At 41.7% G+C, this 21,330-nt stretch overlaps 1 pseudogene; it reads left to right on the top strand.

Annotated features, from left to right (window-relative positions):
- Nucleotides 1–6,607: 6,607 nt before the first annotated feature.
- On the top strand, nucleotides 6,608–16,815 carry LOC109468092 (annotated as a pseudogene).
- Nucleotides 16,816–21,330: the final 4,515 nt, after the last annotated feature.

Raw genomic sequence — 21,330 nt, 5'->3', positions numbered from 1 at the left:
CGCCAAATAGAGCGAGTTGGGCCAAAATAGAGATATATGTGTGGCAAACTAGACACTACCAAAATGTTCTTGTTTTTCCTTGTGCAAAGGAAATTTTTCTGTCAGCAAGAATGTTATTCTTTCAACAAGAATCTCCATTTCAAGAAAATTCAAGAAACCCATGTTGTTCTTATTCTAAGAATTTTTTCCTACAGCTAATTAACCAATATTTTAGGAGTATCATTCTTGTGGCAAGCATTTCGGGTTCTTACACGAAGAATCTTTTAGCTTTTGTAGTATCAGTTTCTTGAAACTCTTTCCTTAATAGCATTTCTTGTACCTAGACTACGGTTCTCATACCAAGATTGAAGCAGAACATTAAAAAGGACTTCTTGAAGCTAGAATAATATTCTCGCAATACGATTAAGTTTCTTGCAGCAGGATAAGTTTTAATGGGTTTTCCAATGCATGTTGCATGGCAGGAAAACCCTTTCTTTCCTCAAGAAAATAATTCTTATACCAAGATTAAAGTTCTTGCAGCAGCAATCCCCTCTAGCGAAACAACTCAACTGGCATGTAATCTTTTATTGGCCAAAATTCTACTCTTTACAGCCGCTTCCGAAACCTGGTAGAGGCTTAGAATGCGCCAGAATGAGCCATGTGATAGCCTTTCAGCAGATGCTCTTTTATGTCCACTTCAATCAGATGGTCGAATATTACACTATTTTAATTCCCTCGGGTGATATGCACCACTATACACAGGCCATACGTCAAAGGGGTCATGAAGAACTGTGACAGGGCCCGTAACACTTCGTATATATATATACACGTACAATGGGTGGTTTATGATACATGCATTAGTTAGCCTGAGATACCGGTTTTACATGTAGTTACAAACTCTTCTTTGGCAATTTAACGTAGACATATCAAGTTCAAAACACTGCCTTTTTACAGAGCAATTCTTTATTGGCGGAACGTTTCTACGCACTACCGACTTGTGGAAACTTTTTGGTGAATATTCACCCACAGAAATTCCGTGAGTTACTCTCACCGAGAAACACCGAACTTTCCAGTAATGGGGCCGTGCCTTGCACGACCTCCAGACCATTGAGTGGTTCAAAAATGGGTGTTGTGAACGTGTCGTCAATAAAATGAAATCAAGGTAATGTTTACCATTTTACACGGCGTAACGCGCTCTGATTTGCCAAGATGACGTGGCTGCACAAACACATATTATCAAGTCCGTGAAAAATCTTCATCCAGGATACGTGAAAGCTCGTCCGCTAGCTCTCATAACTATACAATGTGATAGTGGTAATTGCCGGGAATTTAGTATTTATCATACTTCGTTGCCATAGTTCAGTAAAGGTGAAGATCACTAAACACAATTTATTCAAACCCGGTCCTAATTTGCATAATTCATGAGGAAATGGAAAAATATCTCTCAAGTTAAGAGTATATTTGTTAGTAAATCCTCGTGAGAAACTTATGACTGGCTCACGTACTAAAACAAGCATCTCCATTAACAATAACCATGACCATCACTCACATCAAAAGTGAATCACGTCGCCGAGGCGTGTTTTAAACGCCACTTTATTATCAATTGCAGGAGGAATTTTAAGGCATTTAGAAGTAATCTTTTTTTTCATCGATTATATGGTTTTAGTTATCTCAAATTTTCACGTACATGTACAGGATTATGTTACTAACGTTTAAGTAATTTGTTTTTTTTTACTCGTGATATGTTCCCATATAACGATTGCCAGTATCTCTGTAAAAAAAATCCACGAGTGTACTAGAGTTGGCCTAGAATCTGATGTGCCTAGGTATATATAGACCCTGGAAACAGTCTGGCGTCCAGATTCTCAGAGATCAGCTGATATTTGCAGCCCCTGGTTACTGAGTCCTTCAATGTAAAAGAAAAGATTTTTAAGCGACAAATACATTTAATTCACTGGTAATCTATAATAAGTAACATCATTTTATGTTCAAACTTGGTTTCAGGCTGAGGCTGTTAACGGCCACTACCCAGTTGAAGTGGACCTGATGTAAAGTCAGGTCGGTGGCAATTGATGCATTGAAATACAAAAAAAAAAATATCCAGTAATTTTTAATTATTTTTTCTCTAAATAAATTCAATACATGCTTGCAAGTCCTTGAAAAAAGGCATAAGCTATGTGTTAAAAGCTGTAATAATGCTAAGGGCCCTGTCAAACTTCCACATATTCTTATGCGAGCTGCAAATTGCCATATGCATCTCAATGATTTTGTGCAAGTACATGTACGACCCAGTACGTGGCGTCGACACCAGCTATGACATTTAATCCACAAGGATTGTGTCATACTCTTCTAAGGATAATAAAACGATATAAAACCTATTTTTGTTATACTTCCTTTATAAGGTTCTGTTAGTAATGGTGCAGACTTACATATAAGGCTGCAACTTGCCAACAAACTAATGTACTTGGATTGAAATGGGTGTTTGGATATAAACAAGCACCCCTTCTAATCGGTTTTAACCAAACACCCACTTTAATCCAACTAAGTTTTAAACTATATTCAAGCTTTTTTTTCTAATTATCTATTTTGATGAAACGCAAAGCTAACAATAAAAACCCATATGGAATAATCAATTTATTCAGCAGGTAGTGTTGGAGATATTAGTAAGTTTAAGACTGAAGTGTGTAGTAACTACTTTAAGGTATCTGTCTATAAAGTGATTATACATTAACAGTTGTCATCATCTTGTTAGCGACGGTAAAATATACTTATTCAACATTAAAAATTAAAAAAAAATTCCATTCGAAAACAATGCTACATGTAACAACAAATGTCTGACATCAATTAAAAGTTGTTTGTTTCAATACCTTGGCACTATTTCTAATTGATTGGTCATGATCGGAAATAATATTTTAGATAGGGTAGACACAAAGCATGGTACAACAATTTGATTTCACTAATTAGGTCATATAAAATGCCAGGACTGCCCAACTATCCTAAATGCTATTTCAAAAGGCTAGCTGTGATGACTGAGCTATGTACAAAGAGAACATTTACATTGCTCAATTTAACCCTACCTAGACCGGGCTTTTTTTGATATGGGGGGACCGGGGGGGGGGNGCCCCCCCCCCCCTAAGAACTCGCGAACGGTATGTCGTATGACCACCAAATTTTCAGAGTACTAGTAAAAATGTATCATATCTACAATTTTGATGTCGTTATGACGTAATATGACGTCATTATGACGTCATTAATGTGATTTTATTGGCCAAAACCGTCTAAATAGGTTTTTCCCTGAAAACTAACTGGTATTCAACATAACTGTACCAAAAGTGTTTATGACAGAATATTATGGTGTACTGAGTCTTATGTTGCCCATAGCAACACCGGTGACGTCATAAAATGACGTCATGCATATTTAAGATATCCGCCATCTTGGATCATCAATCTTGAATTTTCAAAAATAGTTTTTTTTCATGATAAAGCCTAAAATACATTGTAAACATACTAAAGACCTTCATTTAAACCTTTTTTGGAAAAAGAAATGGAATTATTGATGAAATTTTAATGAAAATAACCTGTATATACCTGTTCTAATGATATGGTCCGCCATCTTGGATTTTGGCCAATGACGTCATCAAATTAGCATAAATTATGCATATTTAATGAGAAAATTTACATAAAATTATATGGGATGTTATAAATATTAGAAACCATGAGTAACTTGACATAAAACCCATAAAATTCTATTGTTGAAACAAAAAGTACTAAATTTAGCAAAAAATGCCTGTCAGAAACCCGTTGCCATGGCAACACAATCAATTATTATCTTATTCCAATGATAGAGAATTGTTGCCAACAATATTTTAGGAAATGTCAACAAGTTTGGCCGTTCTTCGGCTAGCCGTTCAGACGCTAGGTGACATCAAAGTTGCCGCGGGCACTTTTAGCCGCCCCCCCGGTCTAGGTAGGGTTAAAGGCATTTTTTTGTAAGCAAACTCTGTCAAAACAGAGTTTGCTTACAATGCTCACTCAGTCAAATGCCTTAACAGATGTGGCTTTTATGCCACATGAGAAATTTATAAATTATACAGGGGGCATTTTCTCAAGTACGGAGACGGTCTGGGTTAATTATCTAAAAAAAAGAGTTGCAAAGCTCAAGTGTTAAAGAACAATAAAATGATTACTGCAATGCTACCTAAAAGCTTGCTGATCTGATAACCATGTGTATGCTCTATATACGATTTAATTGTCTGTCAAATGCCTTTAACACTTGTCATTGTTTTTTTTCGAACCTTCATTTTCGAATGAACCTTCATATGGGTTCTGAGACCAGACCTGTAACCTGACCTGTAGTCACACAACTCACATGCAAAGGGCTTCAGTCCTGTATGCTTAGCCATGTGTACAACAATGTTCCTTTTCCTTACAGTGCGATAGTCATACAGCTCACATTTGTGTGGCTTATCTCCTGTATGTAGTTGCATGTGGGGTAAGAGCTGAGACTTATGAGCTGTTCTGAACCCGCACTTCTCACACATGTAGGGTTTTTCACCAGTGTGTTTAGACATGTGTGACTCCAAGCATTTTTTCATACAGTGGAGAAATCACATTGGCCACATTTGTAACGTTTAGTTTTCTTCTCACTCTTTAGTGGCAGGAGAGGCCAGAAGGATTACCTGTCTTAAACCCACACTTTTCACACATGTAGGGTTTTTCACCCGGTTTTTTTAGCCGTGTGTCTATAGGTTACATTTCTGTTTTTTTAGGGCACTTGCATCACAAAACACCTATGCCCGTGTTGTGTTTGGTCTTGCGGGACAAAAGTTTGGCTTGGTACAAATAGGCCAAGAGAATTTTAGTAGTAACATAAGTAGCGGAATTTTGTTGTGGGGCTGTGTTGTGTTTTTTTTACAGCTTTAATCTTTAATTTTTTATTTTGTATGTTGTCCTGAACATGCTATGGTCTCGACTTTTCCTGTTAGAAATAAGTGATGTGGGTTTGGTATCCCTAACAGCTTGTTCAGCAAATTATGCAAATGAGGATTTAATTTGCATAATTATAGAGGGAATTCTATAATTGCTGTGTTTTACTGTGAAATTCTATAATTCTATAATGACATAATTTGCAAAATTAATGTGAAAATTCTGTGACTCCTTATTGGTGAATGATGATAATTTTATACCTTGTTACATGTGTAGGTTACTAAAGGTTAACACCACTATGCATATATTATGTTAATGTGGAGGTCCTTTGCACAAAAAATTGAAAATCCTACTATGCTATGCTAAATATACCCCAAAGTCACGTTCTTGCTTGTTTTACATAAGTTCGTCATAGTTCTTGGGATTTCCCAACATTTAAACTTGCGCCGTGATAACAGCTAATTACCTGATAATTAAGTTAGGTGATGTCACTGATCTACATTTCCCAACCATAATGAATAGTGCTTTTGATTTGACTTTTCTTGGGATGGATTTCGAGGAACTTTCCAACGAATTTGAGGAAATTGACGAGTTTGTGGGCTTTTAATTCAGAAAGATCCTGGAAATCCCTCCCCAGGAAAGCCAGATTAAAAAGGTTTATTCATTATGGTTGGTAAATGTAGATCAATGACATCACATAATTTAATTATCATCTAAGTAGCTGTAATCACGGAGCAAGTTTGAATGTTGGGAAATCCCAGAACTATGACGGACTTATGTAAAACAAGCGAGAACTTGATTTTAGTATCTATTTAGCATAGTATAGTAGGCTTTTTAATTATTTTTTGTGTTGCTTTTCTTTAATGAGGACATGTTGAAATGAAGTATGACAAAGGAGAGGAATTTTACTCGAAAAATATTTACGTTTGAATTTAGCAAACCATAAATTAAGCTAGATTATGCTAATTACGATCTTATTTCCATAGTCAGTGAGACAAATAAAAAACATTTACAAAATTTTAAATATTTTATGGCGGTATCAGATCTCAGAATTCCTGTATGTAATTTATTTTGAGTGTTTCTCTTGAAAATGCAGCACAATTAAACGAAATGAATTAATTTTTGAACAGAAACAGACAAACATAATTTTTTACATCCCCATTAAAAGTGGTGCTGTTCCAATGTAACGTGGTCACCACAGATGATTACCTAATGATCTGTTTTTCTGTACACACAATCTTGTTTGACGTTTTTTACGTAACATAGTTTTTTGGGGGGGATTTTTTTGGCAATGGAGGGATTTTATGAAGAAATTTGGGTCAAATAATTTAGTACGATACGCTATATGATAATAACGTTAATGCTCCGCCTTATCCTTGTTTCACTGGGTGATTCATTCGGTGGTTGTGCACCCGACCAGGGATTATCTCACCCTATATACACCTCAGATCGGGGCCTTTATTAAAATCTCTCTTGACATGAATTGAGCGGAGACCCGCGGACGTCATGTGTTATTTTTAGCCCGTAACGTAAGGTACATATAGTAGGGGAATAACCTAACAAGTCCAGCTGCTGTTTACAGCGGCATTACAAATAAATCTGTATGTAAATACTAAACAATTCATGGGTTAAACTTCAACCAGGAAACGCAGAACTTGGAATGGGTCACTTTTGTGCGCCTTATGAGCTCACAACAACACCTGCAGACGGCATTTACAGGTGAGAACAGGTGTGTAGTACAGGTGAGTTTTTAATAACCATGTTAAAAATGTTGCAATTTCCTATGTTTTTAAAACAAAATTCCTCTTTCTCCCCATAGTCTGCAGTTTTGTGAGACCATGCATTTTCTGAAGTTCAATACGTGTACACGCATGCATTTGTTTTTCACTTTAATATTTGCTGTGTGTAGTGTATTGGGTTGAGAGGCGAAATGACTAAGCTTAACTCCAAGCAAATATTTTGGAGGTTGAAAGACAGCATCAAATTGGCAAGACAATATTATTGGCAGGGCAGTACGCACTTGACCAGAAACCGATACCAGTACAAAACATGCTGACAAAAGCGTCTGAAAACACGTCAAAAATAAGCCGAAGCCTAAAACTCTGCTTGGAGATCTAGCTTTGCATGTACACGCAAGGACATTTAACACATGGTACACGTATTTGCTAATTCGCATTCATTTCGTTTATTTTGTCTCTCAGAGACATGTCTTCCTCAACGGGAAGCATCTGGCTGCTCCTTCTTGGCAGATCGCCTCACGGCCCGACTAAAACAGCCTGGGCGACCCGTTGCGACCATTTGGGGCCACGGGGTGACTTAACCGGGCGGACACGGAGCAGACGCCGCAAACCTAAACACAAGACTAGCCGGCCACCATCGGCGGCAAGAGACATCGTCAATGTACCACCGGTAGCAGAGCCTAAGGTTTGTAAATTTCTTCTGTTAGATTAAAGCAAGGAGCTTCAACAAGTCATTGGTTAAAGTGGTCTGATGTACTGTACATCAGACCACTTTAACCAATGCCTTTTTTTTTAATTCTTCTTTGAAAACTACTACTAAAAGTAAAGCTAAGGTCCCAATTACGCCGGTGCCCGTCGGGGATGTAGCCCCGGCTGGCCCCGGCCGGGTTCAGGAGTCGAGCGGGCATCGGCTGTCGTGGTCACAATTAAAAGTTTCCTTCAGTAGCATTTTGTTAGAAATTTTGTCACCCTCTTTGGTCGGTATCCGGCAGGCACCCGGCAGGTACCCAGCAGATTCTCTGACGATGTCTTGTACTGACCTATACGTAATGCAGAATTAACGTATTTGTTGTGATCATTTGATCTGTGAGGTAACACATTTTACCCGGGTTTACGAAGTACACACCTTTATTCTGTTCATCTGGTCTGTGACGTAAGAAATGTGTCCCAGTGGAATGCCGGCAACCGGAGGGGTACCTCTCGGTGTTCTCACGATGAGGTCACGGCGTCTTTTTGTCAGGGGGACCCGGGTAGAATTTAACTCAGAATTAAATTCTTATCGGGGCCCCAACGGGCCCAAAAATAGCCCGGTAGCCGCAGGGTGCCCCGCGGGGCCACGTCGGGGTCCCGCCCGAAAGTGGTAAAAAACAGCCCGGGAACTACCCGCCAGGGCCCCTTTTCCCAATTGGGACCTTAGCTTAACGGGTGGCGTCGAATGGCCGAGTGGCTAGGCTAGAGAACTCGAGACCAGATAGTCGCTGGTTCGATTCCTTGAATTCCGAGCTAGACGCTGTGTCACTGGGAAAGGCATTTTGCATGACTTTCCTCACTCCACCCAGGTACAAAACGGGTACCTGACTTCGGTTGGGGAGGTAAAAGGCAATTGAAGAAGAGGAATGGGTCCCACTTTCCAATACCCTGCCCTAGACAAAGTTGATCAACAACTAGAGGGCTAACTTTTTAATTGATAACCCTGTGTAGTCTCCAATCAGTGTCACTAATTATAATTTCCAACCGCAGGTACCGAGCAGGCAAACCAAGACGCCCTTCATGTGGGGAGATCTAGACTTGCCAGTACGGCAGAAGCCACAAGAAGACGAAGTAGGGAATTTTTTTTCGGATTTGTGTATTCCTTGTGTTTTAGTTATTTTAGGCATGTAGTAGCGTCGAGTGAAGAGGGTTTGGTTACCGCAGATTGACGTTAAGGTTAAGTTAGATGGAAGCTGAAAGAAAGTGCAGAAAAGGTATACGTAGGGTTTAAAAAGTTACGTTAAATTCCAGATTCTGGCAAAGAGCCAGCAGAAAGACTGATTTAATATTCAATTTATGAAATCAGACAAAATTTTACAAAAGCATGAAATGCTGGTGCACCCCTGAATTGTGTATTTTTTTACGAACAATTGGTTAAAAAAACTAGACAAGTAAACAGAAACACGCTACATACAAGTACAGATATGTACCAACACCATCCAATCTACAACATGAAGGGACATTGATGCTGTTCCAGTAGGAAACGACAAAGACAGCAAAAGTTTTAAATAACTCTATGATAAATATGTAACAATGCAATTTTGATTGTAATACTTTAACTAACGCTCATTCTATGTCTTAGAAGGACGTGACACTGGACGACTTCAGCAGTGCAAGTGAAGACGAAGAGATCCCCAGGGAACCCACACCTTCTCCGGACTTCACAGATGATAAGTAAGCCATTCAAACATTTGCTCAAAACAGGCAAAAAGCAGCTATCCTGCTGGGTACCATCCTATTTGTATGCTGGAGCTCCCATACTCGCTACCCTAAGTTTCTGTGTAGCGAGCCTCGGCATAAAAATAGGATAGTACCCAGGTTACAAACAAGCAGCAATAGGCCTGATCCTTGCAGCTGGTTGAAGATCAGTCACAGCTGCATACATTAGTTGCAAGTATAACATGGCGGAAAAATAATGATAGATGTCGACTTTGACCTGAAAAAAAAACCTTCAATCGTTGTTACCTATCCCCGATAGGAGTTTACAAACAGTATGAGGAAGAAGAACATCGTTAATATCTGTTCTCTGGTACTTTTCCCAGGCCTGTTCAAGTGCGCGTTGCTGTGAAACAGAAGTTTAAAGAGTCCCATCGTGAAGAAACCCAGCAGACTGTGTCACTGAACTCAGAAGTGGGAAAGGTATAGGTTCCATTTTTATTGCTCTGTATTTATTTGCCACCTTCAGCATGTTGTCTTACGGATTTAAGTAAAGATATTGCGTTACCTTTAGGTTTGTTCTTGAGTCATTAAATCTATTTGGTGAACACTTTTGACTTTCTGGTGGTCCCTTGCGTAATGGTTTCCATCGACACAAATATTATTGACAATACTGTCTACAGTGACCACCTGTCCGCATAGAGGTCCCGAATGGTCTTCTTGGGAGGTTTTGACTGTATGCTGTTTTTCTTATCACAGGCCCCACTCAAAAGGCTGCCGATCCATAACTCTCTCTTCGGTGGCCCACTGAAAAGGCAGCCAAGCTGTGACTCCCTGTTCGGCGGGAAGCAGGTGAAGCCCGGCGCCGTGTGGACGCCGTACGGCCCACCGCTGTACGGGTACGGCTCCTCCCTAAACCCGCCGCCCAGGAAGCGGCCGGACACGCTGCTCATCCTCGCCGCCATCTTCTACTGCCTGGCCGTCCTGACAGCGGTGGTGTTCGCTGTCCTCTTCAAGACCAACGTCATACCAGGTGCATAACTTAACTTAAGCCACACACTGCCACTGCCGACAAAGGTCGACGATTTACGTCGAGAATATATTAATGTTATAGTTTGAAGATTAAGTGATCAGACGTTTCTTCAATTTTAGCTTGAAAAATGAATTTTCTAAAAAGACTGAAGCTGTTTTGATCAGGACGGTAGGATCTACGTATTTTTCCTTTTACCTTCTGCAATCATCTCATTCCATTCCGTTCTCGAAGCCTTTCAATGTCTTATGTTTTCCTTTATGGTTCGACAGTTTCCAAGACTCCTGAGCCGGTACCTGCGTGGATGCAGCAGTTTTCCCCGGAGATGCAGAGGTGGTACCAGTTGGCGCTGCAGGCCGCCGGAGGAGACACATCAGCGATACTGCCGCCTGGATACGTGCAGGAACCGATAGTGCCACCGCTTGTGGAGGAGCGTGAGTCACTTTTTACTGCGGCCCACACGTACAAGTTTCTACACCACTGCACTGTACATCTCTAGCTGCAAGATATACTCCTTCTGTGTTCTTTTTAGCAACTTCTAAGCCAATATACAACAGCAGAAAATCTGTAATAGATCGGTTTCAACCGAACGGTTAAACTTAACGAAATATGTAGCCAAAGATAAACTGTTGACTTTTTGAAAGGTTCCCGTACTTCTTTTCAGTTTGCAGAAACACGTCCCTTCCTGACTTGCATGACGGCCGCTTCAACTGCACCAGCATCGCCTACTACAACATCTACGTGTGCATGTGCATCGCCAAGTGTGACGTGGGCTACCAGACCGATGACGCGGGCCTGCTGTTCTGCAACCGTGGCCGATGGGCGCCGATCGCGCCCGAAGTCGTGTCGACACTCGTCGGCGTCGGTCGGGCTGCCGACACGATGCCGAACACGGACCCTGGGTGGTTCGAGTACCTCGGCATCTCCGACGAAATCTACGCGGACGCGGCGCATGGCATTTTGGTTAAACTAAACGCCCCCCACCTTCATATCGTGGAGACATATTTAGACATCATCTCAGAGGACAACATCATCGGCTTCGACATGATGCGGCAGTTGTTGGAGTGGATCGGTCCGATTCTCGAGGACATCGTGGCCAACCTGGACTTTCTGCAGGTTCTGTCTCGCCTAGGTAGGGTGAATCGGGCCCCTGATGTACATGTATCCTAAACTGTACCTATTTAGATCTATGCCTGTTCATCGGGTCAGAATTAGGCACCGTCCTGGATAGTCTCCGTGTATCAAAAAAAAATGTAGTTGTCCCAGGCACGGCTCTGGATTATGCGTGGACTATGCAGAACCGTGCCTGGGCAGGGTTAAAGTCCTTCCGTTAAAGATTGAACTTTTCTCTCTTGAACACACAAGACGAAGACAATGCCAACAATACCATCAAGCTTGCTTATCACTTACATTTTGTTTTAAATTTTCCCGTCCATACCTATTATAGAAGATAGTGTAACCTGTGAATGTCTGTTTACAGAGACGTTTGGGGCGACCAAACATCCGGAATGCAGACTTGTGGACTGTGGAGGAGAATATAAAGTAATCTTTTCTTGCATCTTAAACAGAAAATAACAAATAAATACCGCACTTCTAATCACTTGTACATGTCTACCTAAACAATTAATTGACTTCCAGTCTGAATTCAACGAAAAAAAGTATTCGTCTTTTTCACAGAATTTAGCTCATGGCAAACTCAACAGCAACTCAACGACATACTTGTCAGAAGCCAGAGTGGTCTGTGAGCGAGGCTACCTGCCCCGGCACCCTGTACTGACGTGTAACGCTACAGGACACTGGGACAAACCCGCACAGTGCGACCCTGGTAGGGTGTTTTTCTGCTTTTCTGATGATTATTTATTAGGCATGTAATTATCATTGATATTAGACCCCTTTTTCTTAACATAGAAACACTTCCAATTCTGCTTTTCTATTTGGAACTTTAGTAATTGTTTTCTGTATGTGTTGGTCATTACACAGTAAACTGCAGCCCACCTGAGGACCCCCCGCACGGCTCGTACCTGTGCCAGGGTCACGTGTTCTCGAACCACTGTGACGTCATCTGTGACGTAGGGTACGTACCGGAAACGGACCACGCCCTGGGCTGCAGCTGGACCGGAAACTGGACCGCCTTCCGCAGAGGGAACACGACAGAGATGGAAAATGCTGTGTCTGCAGGTGGGGATAGGGACATATTATAACTGTTTCCATCGGGCGTTTGATATAATCGTGCACGTGAGGTGATTATGTATGAATTCGCTGTACACTCAGTTAATGTAGACTTAATTTTTCGGAAAGTCTTCTGCCATGTATACTAATGTTGAAAATTGTAAAAAGTTATACTCATAATGAACATTCTATCTTCTCTGCAGACGTTGTTATCCCACAGACTCTGGGTTGTGTCATTGCTGACTGTGGAAACATTTCAGTAAGTATGTACATTCCAACCATCAATTACATGCTGTATTCTCTGCCTAATCAGACACTGGGAGGGAAAATGGCAACGAAAGAAGTCAAGACTGGTTATTACTAGTTATTGGACTGGCCAACTATATCTGCTTTGGGAAGTGTAATCCATGAATGTATTCAATTTGTACCAAAAACTACTTACCAATTTTGCAAATGTAAAAAATTCTATCGCTTCCTCCGTGCATAGATCCCAGAACACGGTGACGTCACCTGTACAGGTACGACGTACGGCGAGACGTGTCATCTCACCTGTCAGGACGGCTACGAACGACTGGAACAAGACAACTTCACCTGCATGTCTTACCAACTTTGGAGTGGGGAACTGGAGTGCATTCCAGGTACTAGTACTACATTTGGTGGGATATGGTATACCGAGATAGTACATACATGGCATATTATATGAATGTTGCTTCTAACCAATATTGCCGTCTAACTTATGCTTATTTCTTCTTAATCTGGATGTGAACAACGTAGTCTAAGGTTAGGCGTACGATTTGAACGCACAACGTTTGGGATACTTTGGAAAATGTTCAAAAATTGTGTATCTTTTACCAGTGAGTTGCGGCTCCCCTCTTGAGTTCCCTAACACCACCCTGCAGTGCGCCGGCGGACACACCTACGGGAACACCTGCGGAGTCACCTGTGCGGACGGGTACGAAGGAACGGACCACCGGAGCGTAGCTTGTCATAGCAGCGGCAACTGGAGCCTGCAGGAGGGAGGTAAGAACTTCTGTTCCTTTTCCAGCGACCCTTGCCCAATAACACGTAAAAGCCTCGAAAGCAAATCAAAGTGCACAAGCAAACACAACATACACCAACACAACATATACCTGTTTTAGACGTCTTCGCGTATCTTTAACTTTCTAAGCTTCTTCTGTTATTCCTTTATGAACTGCAGCACTCCAGCCAGTTGATGGGGGACCAGATCTGTTCTGTCAGAAGAAAGACTGCGGCAACCTTACAGTACGTACTCCAAATCTTATCAAAGCTGAGACATTGTAGTACAACTGTAGTACAACTGAAATATTGTAATTATTCATGCTTTGGTCTTCAGCCCTATGAATAATAAAGTTTGCAGCATTTATCATTCTCAAGTATTGAATAATGTTGCTCATAACACTGACATTTTATTCAACAGAGCCCTGCCAACGGCAGCCTGACGTGCAGCGGTACCAGGTACCAGGACTCCTGCCGCCTGACCTGTGAACCCGGGTACAAAGTCGGCAATGAGCAGGACCTTCATCTCCACAGTCTACACAGCTTTAGCTGCATGGCAAGTGGACAATGGAATGACAAGCCAAGGTGAAGAAATTTTCTAATCTTTTAAGATGACTATAATATATATCTTTTGCTCTTTAAATGTCTCGCTCTTGTTTGTCGCGTTTCCATATTGAGATAACTTACCGCAATAAAAATGCTGGTGCATCAATGTAAACTTGATCTCCTTCAGATGTGTCCCGTCTAACTACTGCCGGCTCGGCCTGCACGACTGTGACCCTGAGCACGGGATCTGCGACCTGACGGGCCACCAGACCTTCAGCTGCCGCTGCCGGCCCGGCACGGTCGGGGACGGGAGACGCTGTGAACGGACCCCCTGTCCACCTTTCCCGGTCAGTAGAATTCTTTTACCAGCCCTTCTGAGCCTCTATTGCTGAACAGGACACAAATTGTAAGCAAAGGGGTTTCATATCAAAATATGCTTCAGAGAATACAACGAAGTCTTTAATCTGTAGATGAACAAAACCCTGTATAATCTTCTGTTCTTCCAGGTTTAAATTTTGAAAAGTAACGTACGTTTTGAATGGCAGGTAGCCATCTTGGATCTGTGCAATCCACCAACATGGCGGCTACACATACGTGTAATTAATAACAGCACCTGCAAGTACACTAAATAGCGTACTATTTTATCCTCAAAGGTCGCTGACCCGGAGAACGGTTACATCGGGTGTTCTATCCCGGCATACCCTGCAGCTGACTTCTGCCAATCACCTGACAGCACGGCGGCGGAGTACGAGGTCGTCTGCCTGCTCCACTGTAACCCTGGTTACGACAGGCTGATCTATGCCGAGTACTCCTGTGGACAGGACGGGAACTGGACCATTCCTTTCGACACAAACACAACTGGGACTACACCGTGTTTAGGTTCATCTGAACACCTACTTTCATCTATGTAGTGTTGCCTAGCTAGTCAGTCTAATGTTTTAATGAAACCGGCAGAAAATTTATATTATATAGGAAACAAAAGTTTAGAACTTTGTCTTCGACATCAAGTTATTCATATCATTGTTACAATACTTATTTCAAAACTGATTTCTATTTCAGCCGTGAAATGCTCGAACCTGTCAAGTCCTCTACACGGTAATATGACCTGCGACAGCGGCTACTATTTCCGGTATCCTGAGGTCTGTAGCTTCGGCTGCGACCGAGGCTACGAGCTCACGACCTACGCAAGCAGTGTGAGACGCTGTCAGACTGACGCAACCTGGTCTGGAAACGACGCGGAGTGTATCGGTATGTATTACGTCGGTAAGGTTTTAGATTAGATTAAGTAACAAAAACTATACTTATCATGGAACAAGCAGTGCTAACTCTTACTACAGTTTTGCAGAGTACCTGCTTGCTGGTCAAAATTTCAACTTCGTCTACGATATGATGATGTTTCTTCTTAATTGTTGACTGGACCTACAAAACACAAACATTCCTAGTGGTTAACGACACATTCCCGACTCTAGGTGTGCAATGCCCCGACCCCAGGCCAACTAATGTAATAACGACCTGTGACAGAGGCTCCTCCTTCCGCTACCCCGAGACTTGTACCTTCACTTGTAACAGCGGCTACCGGCTGATTGGCAGCACCAGTAGAACTTGTCAGGCTAATCGCATGTGGAACGGGACGTCTACCACATGTACCGGTAATCATACAGGATGACTTCATTCATGTTTTTTTTTTTAGTTTTGTTATATCTTTAGTTTTAGATGAACATACGAAACTTTTTGTTGAGTCAATAACTAATCTATAACAGATTTGTACCCTCATATGAGTAAAATAGCGTAAAAATAACTGCTAATATATAGTAGATGAAAACGACTACTTAGATCATTTTCCACCTGATTAGTTTGCACGCGTCTCACATGATTGTTTTGCACACGTCCTTCATCGTCAGCCATGCTGGTTGTTTAGTCACGTGAGTGCAAATTTGCTCCTCTCACTTGGAAGTGATATGGTGTCACACTAAAGAAAAATGGCTTATATCAATGGCATGAGTTTATATATCCTAAAAGGAATGTCTTATGTACAGCTTCAATTATTGACCTAGTACCATGCAGCATATTGAAATCGGGGTTAGCTGTGGTACGCGTTTACATTTCAGTGGAGTGTCCGGTCCTTACCAACCCGCGGAACGGCAGGGTGACCTGTAATGACCGACTGGTGTACGACAGGTGCATCTTCAATTGTAACCATGGTTACTACCTGCTGGGGTCATCTCAGGTCGTGTGCGGGTCGGACGGACAGTGGACAGGCACGGTCCCTACCTGCGCAGGTACGGGTTTGACTTGTGTTGCCGGGCTGCAAGGGAGTTCTTTAAACTTGCTTTGTTTTACTGTTTAGCTGTGATATCACTGCTGGCTGTCGTTATTTGTTGTCTCGAATCAATAACTCTCACGATGTTAATAAATTGACTTGCCTTGTAGTTCTAAGTTTATTCATTTGTTTTTCAAATTGTATTATGTGATTTGATTACTTTTTGTATTGTTTTGTCATTTTATTGGCATGGCGGCTTTGAAAAGGTGTTTCATGTCAGAAACACATGTTTATATTTCGCCATGCCATCCACAGTTCATATTGTACGTGGTAAAACTTAATAAATAAATAGATAAATTAAATAAATAAATAAAACGTTATGCTGACACAAGGCGTGGATTGTAGCCCCCTTACATAAACAACAGCTTGTGTGTACTTTCTACGAAAGTACATCGCAACACGGCGTGAATGGCAGGGTGTCTGATTATCTGAACCATCTTCTCCCCGCAATAGCTTGTCCCAGTGGGTACGCATACCACCAGACTAGCCAACTCTGCTACAAAGCATACGACCAGTGGAGTAACTACAACAGTGCTAGAGCAACCTGTTCTTCTGACGGCGGAACCCTCGCCATGCCCCGCGATGCCGTCACCAACACCTTCCTCATCAACCTGAAGAATGCCGTCGATAGAAAAGCAGACTTTATTTTCGGACTGACTGACATCCGCCAGGAAGGACGTTGGGTGTGGCAGGATGGCGCAGCTCTAGGAAATTTCAGGTGGTGGGCCCCGGGACAGCCTGACGACAGTCTGGCTATCGAAAACTGCGTGGAGTATATTTCCCCGAATTTCGCGGACCCTTCCTGGAGGAACATGTGGAATGATATTTCCTGTTCCTGCAATAGGAAGTTTATTTGTCAGGTCCCACCAACCTAACACCGTGGCCTTCAAACCATGGTGTCAAACATTTTCTTCTATCAGTTCCATGATTACAAGATGAAGCGTATGTACGTAGTGGGCCATTATGAAGATTGTGTCGTCTTGTCGATTGCACTGGACCTATTGGAGTACTAGACCTATTGAACCTTTATAACTTCTGATTTACAACGTTAGAAATCATACAACTTATAGTTTGCATGCTTTTGTTTAACTGCAAAACTATAACTTATAGTTTGCATGGCTTTTATTTTCAAAACTACAACTTATAGTTTGCATGTCTGTTTAACTGCAAAACTGCAACTTATAGATTGCTTTTTTTGTTTTATACTCGTGTTGTCAAAGTTTGCCATGTGAGTGTGAAGCAATAGGCAGCATTTTTTCTGGTTTAGAGGACGTGTAAAAAGCAAACGATATACATACGAATAGTTTTGCTCTCTCTTGTGTGGGTGGTGAAATCTGTGCATGTGCATTTATGTCTGTGGTCGTGCCGTGGTTGCAGAAATAAAATAAATTTCCTAATTAACAGAAACCTTGTCCTTTATATTATTTTAGAACAACTTGCCAAGGGGTCTAGACTTGCAGCACTACTAAAACATCATGAACCCAGCATTTAAAACTTTGAAGCAGCTGCTGTACCATAGGTACGCGCCAGGAGGCCCATTATTCAACTTGACCTTCCTCTTTAAGCTGGTAGCATGTTGATAATTTCTAAAATTAGCAAAAAACTGTTCTGGGGTCCGCGCGGACCCCAGGTGTACAGATTAATCAGTCCGGGAAGGTGTACTGTTGAGGGTTAATAACCCTGCCCATCTACTAAATATTACGCATAACCATTCAAAGCTTTACTAGTTATGTAGTCGAGATACACTCACACACACACACACAGACACACACACACACACACACACACACTTACACACATACATATATGCATTCACAGCCAGCTTCAGTACCGTAGGAAAACCCAGGTTAATCATTTTTGATTTTGACTTGTTTCCACAAACTACATTTACATCACCCAACCCAGCCCCCAGAAGTTTTCGACTGCTCAAAAATGATGTACCTGGCACTTTAACCTCAGACTCTGAAGCTACGCCGTAGTACCCATTAGGAGACCCATTATCGCACTTGAACTTTCTCTTCTCCATCCCTTCCCACCCACTAAATATTATGTACACTTTTACAGCTTCTCGAGTTATGTTGCCGACATTTGAACACATGAAATGCCACTGCAGCACCATGCAAAAAATACCAGGTGAATCTTCAAACTTGACCTGTTCCCACAACCGCTTTTTCCGTCTAACAAATATCGACAGATTCATCCACAGCTTCTCGAGTTATACTGTTGACATACATGTACATACAAGCCAAGATCACAGCCAGTCCAACATAACCAAACACAAAACATAACCTTCATGGGAACCTTCATGGGGAAGGTACATGTAATATATATCTAAAAATATACATGAATGTGCCATGTTTGAAAGTATTCTACTTAGACATTAAAATATTCTACTTAATATCTACGTAGTCTTAATTTTCATCATGACACATTCGGACAAAGTCCAGCGGACGTTTCTAGCCTCTACTGCAGACTTCGCCGGGCGTGTTTTTAAAAATATTTTCTTTCTACCCTTAGTTTTATCATAAATACCCGGTTTTTACTATTTTAAGCAACCAGAACCCGAGAGGCAATATGATATCCCAAAAAGGTATCTGTAAGAAAAAGGGGAAAAAAAGCCCTCAACGGCGCCTATATCCGAGGCTAGATCGTTAAGCCCAGAGTTCATTGTTGCAGTTTTCGTTGCTGTTGACTCGGCAGACTGCATCAAAGGCCCGTCGGTTAATGATTCATCTTCATCTTTGCCGGGGCTCTGAGATGTTATATGAGCCCCTATAGAGCCCCAATTGAGGCACTTTAGGGGGGGGGGGGTCCTCATCTACAAGGCTCCAGTCAACAGTATAACCTCCGCACTATCAGCCACCAAGTACTTTAACATGTGTGGGTTACGAACACTGACACCTCCCCCATACAGACCCTCGTATTGTATCACTGTTTACGTTATGGCAGCCCCCATGCAGACCCTCTTGTGTACCGTGACTTTCGGTGACGTCACGAGGGTACTAGTTGGCAATCCCCCATGGTTCACCGCGCCACTTCCTGTTACTATTTCCGTCACGTGGTGCCTGTTACCATGGAAACAAAAGGTTTTTAAAGATGACTTTAGTGCATGACCCGTGGAGGAAATTATTAATTAATTTTCTAAGTCTCTGGAGTCATGCGATAAATTATTTCAGTTTCTGTGATTTGTGCTGTATTGCAAAATTTTGTAGGCAAAAAAAACTAGCCTCCACCCGATTATCTACGCTGGATGAGAAATTGTAAATTGGAAAAATTTTGCCACCAGATAGTTTGTTGGTCTACCCAAAGGGAAATGTTACCCTAAATAATGGTTTATTGGCCAAACATCACCCATGCAATCGCAGCCTTATAGTGCTGAATTAATGCAGGGTTTACAAACAGATGATACAAATGGTCATAATACACATATATATAATAATACACATAATACACATGGCGCATATTTGTTCCACATTTTTTTTAAACGGCCGCAATGGTCTATGCGGCCGCCATTCGGCGCCACAAAGTGACCTCAATACGGCTTTCCCTAACCAAAGTTAGGTACCCATTCGTTAATTCACACCTGGGTGGAGTGAGGAAAGTTGTGTTATGTGTCTTTTCCACGGACACAACGTCGGATGTCCAGACATGTCCAGACATGCTCCCGGTACGACTTGGGATCGAACCCGGGTCTTCCGGTTCACAGTCAAATGATCTCCCACTACGCCATCCTTACCGCGAGTTCACGTCCCAGGTAATATATTCACCCTATTTTTGCCGAATTCTACGATCCAGAGCTTCTGAAGAATGTCTGCTAGAAGCCTATAATCTCACTGAGGGATCTAAGTCGTATTCTGAATGTTCATCGAGTATTCAACAACCGAGATGTGGATATCACTTTGGATACCTTAGCATGTTTGGTTTAGACTTTGTTCATTCATTAAATATAAATACCCAAATTATCCTGCTAGCTGCTTATCATTGAGGTTATGAACGTTACAAAACATGTAACATCATACAGGTTACATGATTGAAGTCCTAACAAATACGTACAGCTTTTTGCTCATCGGTCTGGAGTGAAAAATATGCCCCCTGGACTGGTAATTTATTACAATATGCCACCGGTCTGTGTATGATTAACCAGAGTACAAATATGATGTAACACTGGTAATATCCGCTGTCCTGATACCTCGGCATTTCCTGGTGGCGACGAAACGAAAAGGTGGGTCTATCCGTGCTCTCAGTATCATATCTCTTATATCTTATTATTTACGTTGTTTAAGTACATTTTGGCCAACTCTCTAGTACTTGTCGTCTCGTTGAAATCTAGATTCTTAGCTTTTTAAAATAAATACCTGTTAGTTACAAATTTCATCCATCACAGTCGAAACTTAGTGGCTACTTAAAGAAATAAAACGTCTAACCGATTTTAAAATCTATCCAGTTATTGCTTGAATATACTGTAACATTGTTACGTTGTGTAAGGGCACGGGTATGTTACTCTTTAAATCTAGCTATATATAGAACAGAGCAAACTGCTTTCTTAAAAATACTTTTTTCAACAGTATGTGAAAATGTGAACAAGTCACTTTATCAAAGTTGTATCCAGGATCGCGCTTCTGTATCCAGTACCTGGGAGCATGTGGAATAAGCATTGTTTTTTTTTCCACTGTATGATTATAAACGTCAGTGTTCTCAGCGTCTGAGTTTGACCGTTTTGACCGTGTTTGTGTTTGTAAATCTGCTTGTTCTAAGGTTCCAATAAGCCTATACAATCATAACTACGTTCCCAGCTGGTCTTGCTAACTTAGTTAGTACCGCTTTTCTATGAGAACAGAAGAACCAAACTTCACAAACGCTCCATGAAATCTTTCTGTACGGAGGAAATCTGCAAATCATTAACCAGGTAAGCCAACCCAATACCTGAGCTACACAAACAAAGCTTCAGTTTGGCTGTGTCCGCCCGGCTTAAACAACACAGCGCTAATGACCCACACCCGGCGGTGTACGTAAGGGGGTTCCCCTGGCGGCTACCTGGGACTCAGTGGGCTAAAAATAAGGCCGGGGAAGTTTGACTCCCCATGCTTAGTAGCTTCTGCATCTATATCTGTATATCCATGTGTTTTGTACTTGTGTAGCCCGTATGACGTCCCTTGGGCGTAACACACCAGCTTCTGTATCTGTATAGCTGGTGTAAT

Source organism: Branchiostoma belcheri, unplaced genomic scaffold, assembly GCF_001625305.1.
Source record: "Branchiostoma belcheri isolate BF01 breed outbred unplaced genomic scaffold, Haploidv18h27 scaffold191, whole genome shotgun sequence".
NCBI lineage: Eukaryota > Metazoa > Chordata > Leptocardii > Amphioxiformes > Branchiostomatidae > Branchiostoma > Branchiostoma belcheri.
The sequence above is the reverse complement of the archived record's forward strand: the minus strand, read 5'-3'. Positions and strand labels throughout refer to the sequence as shown.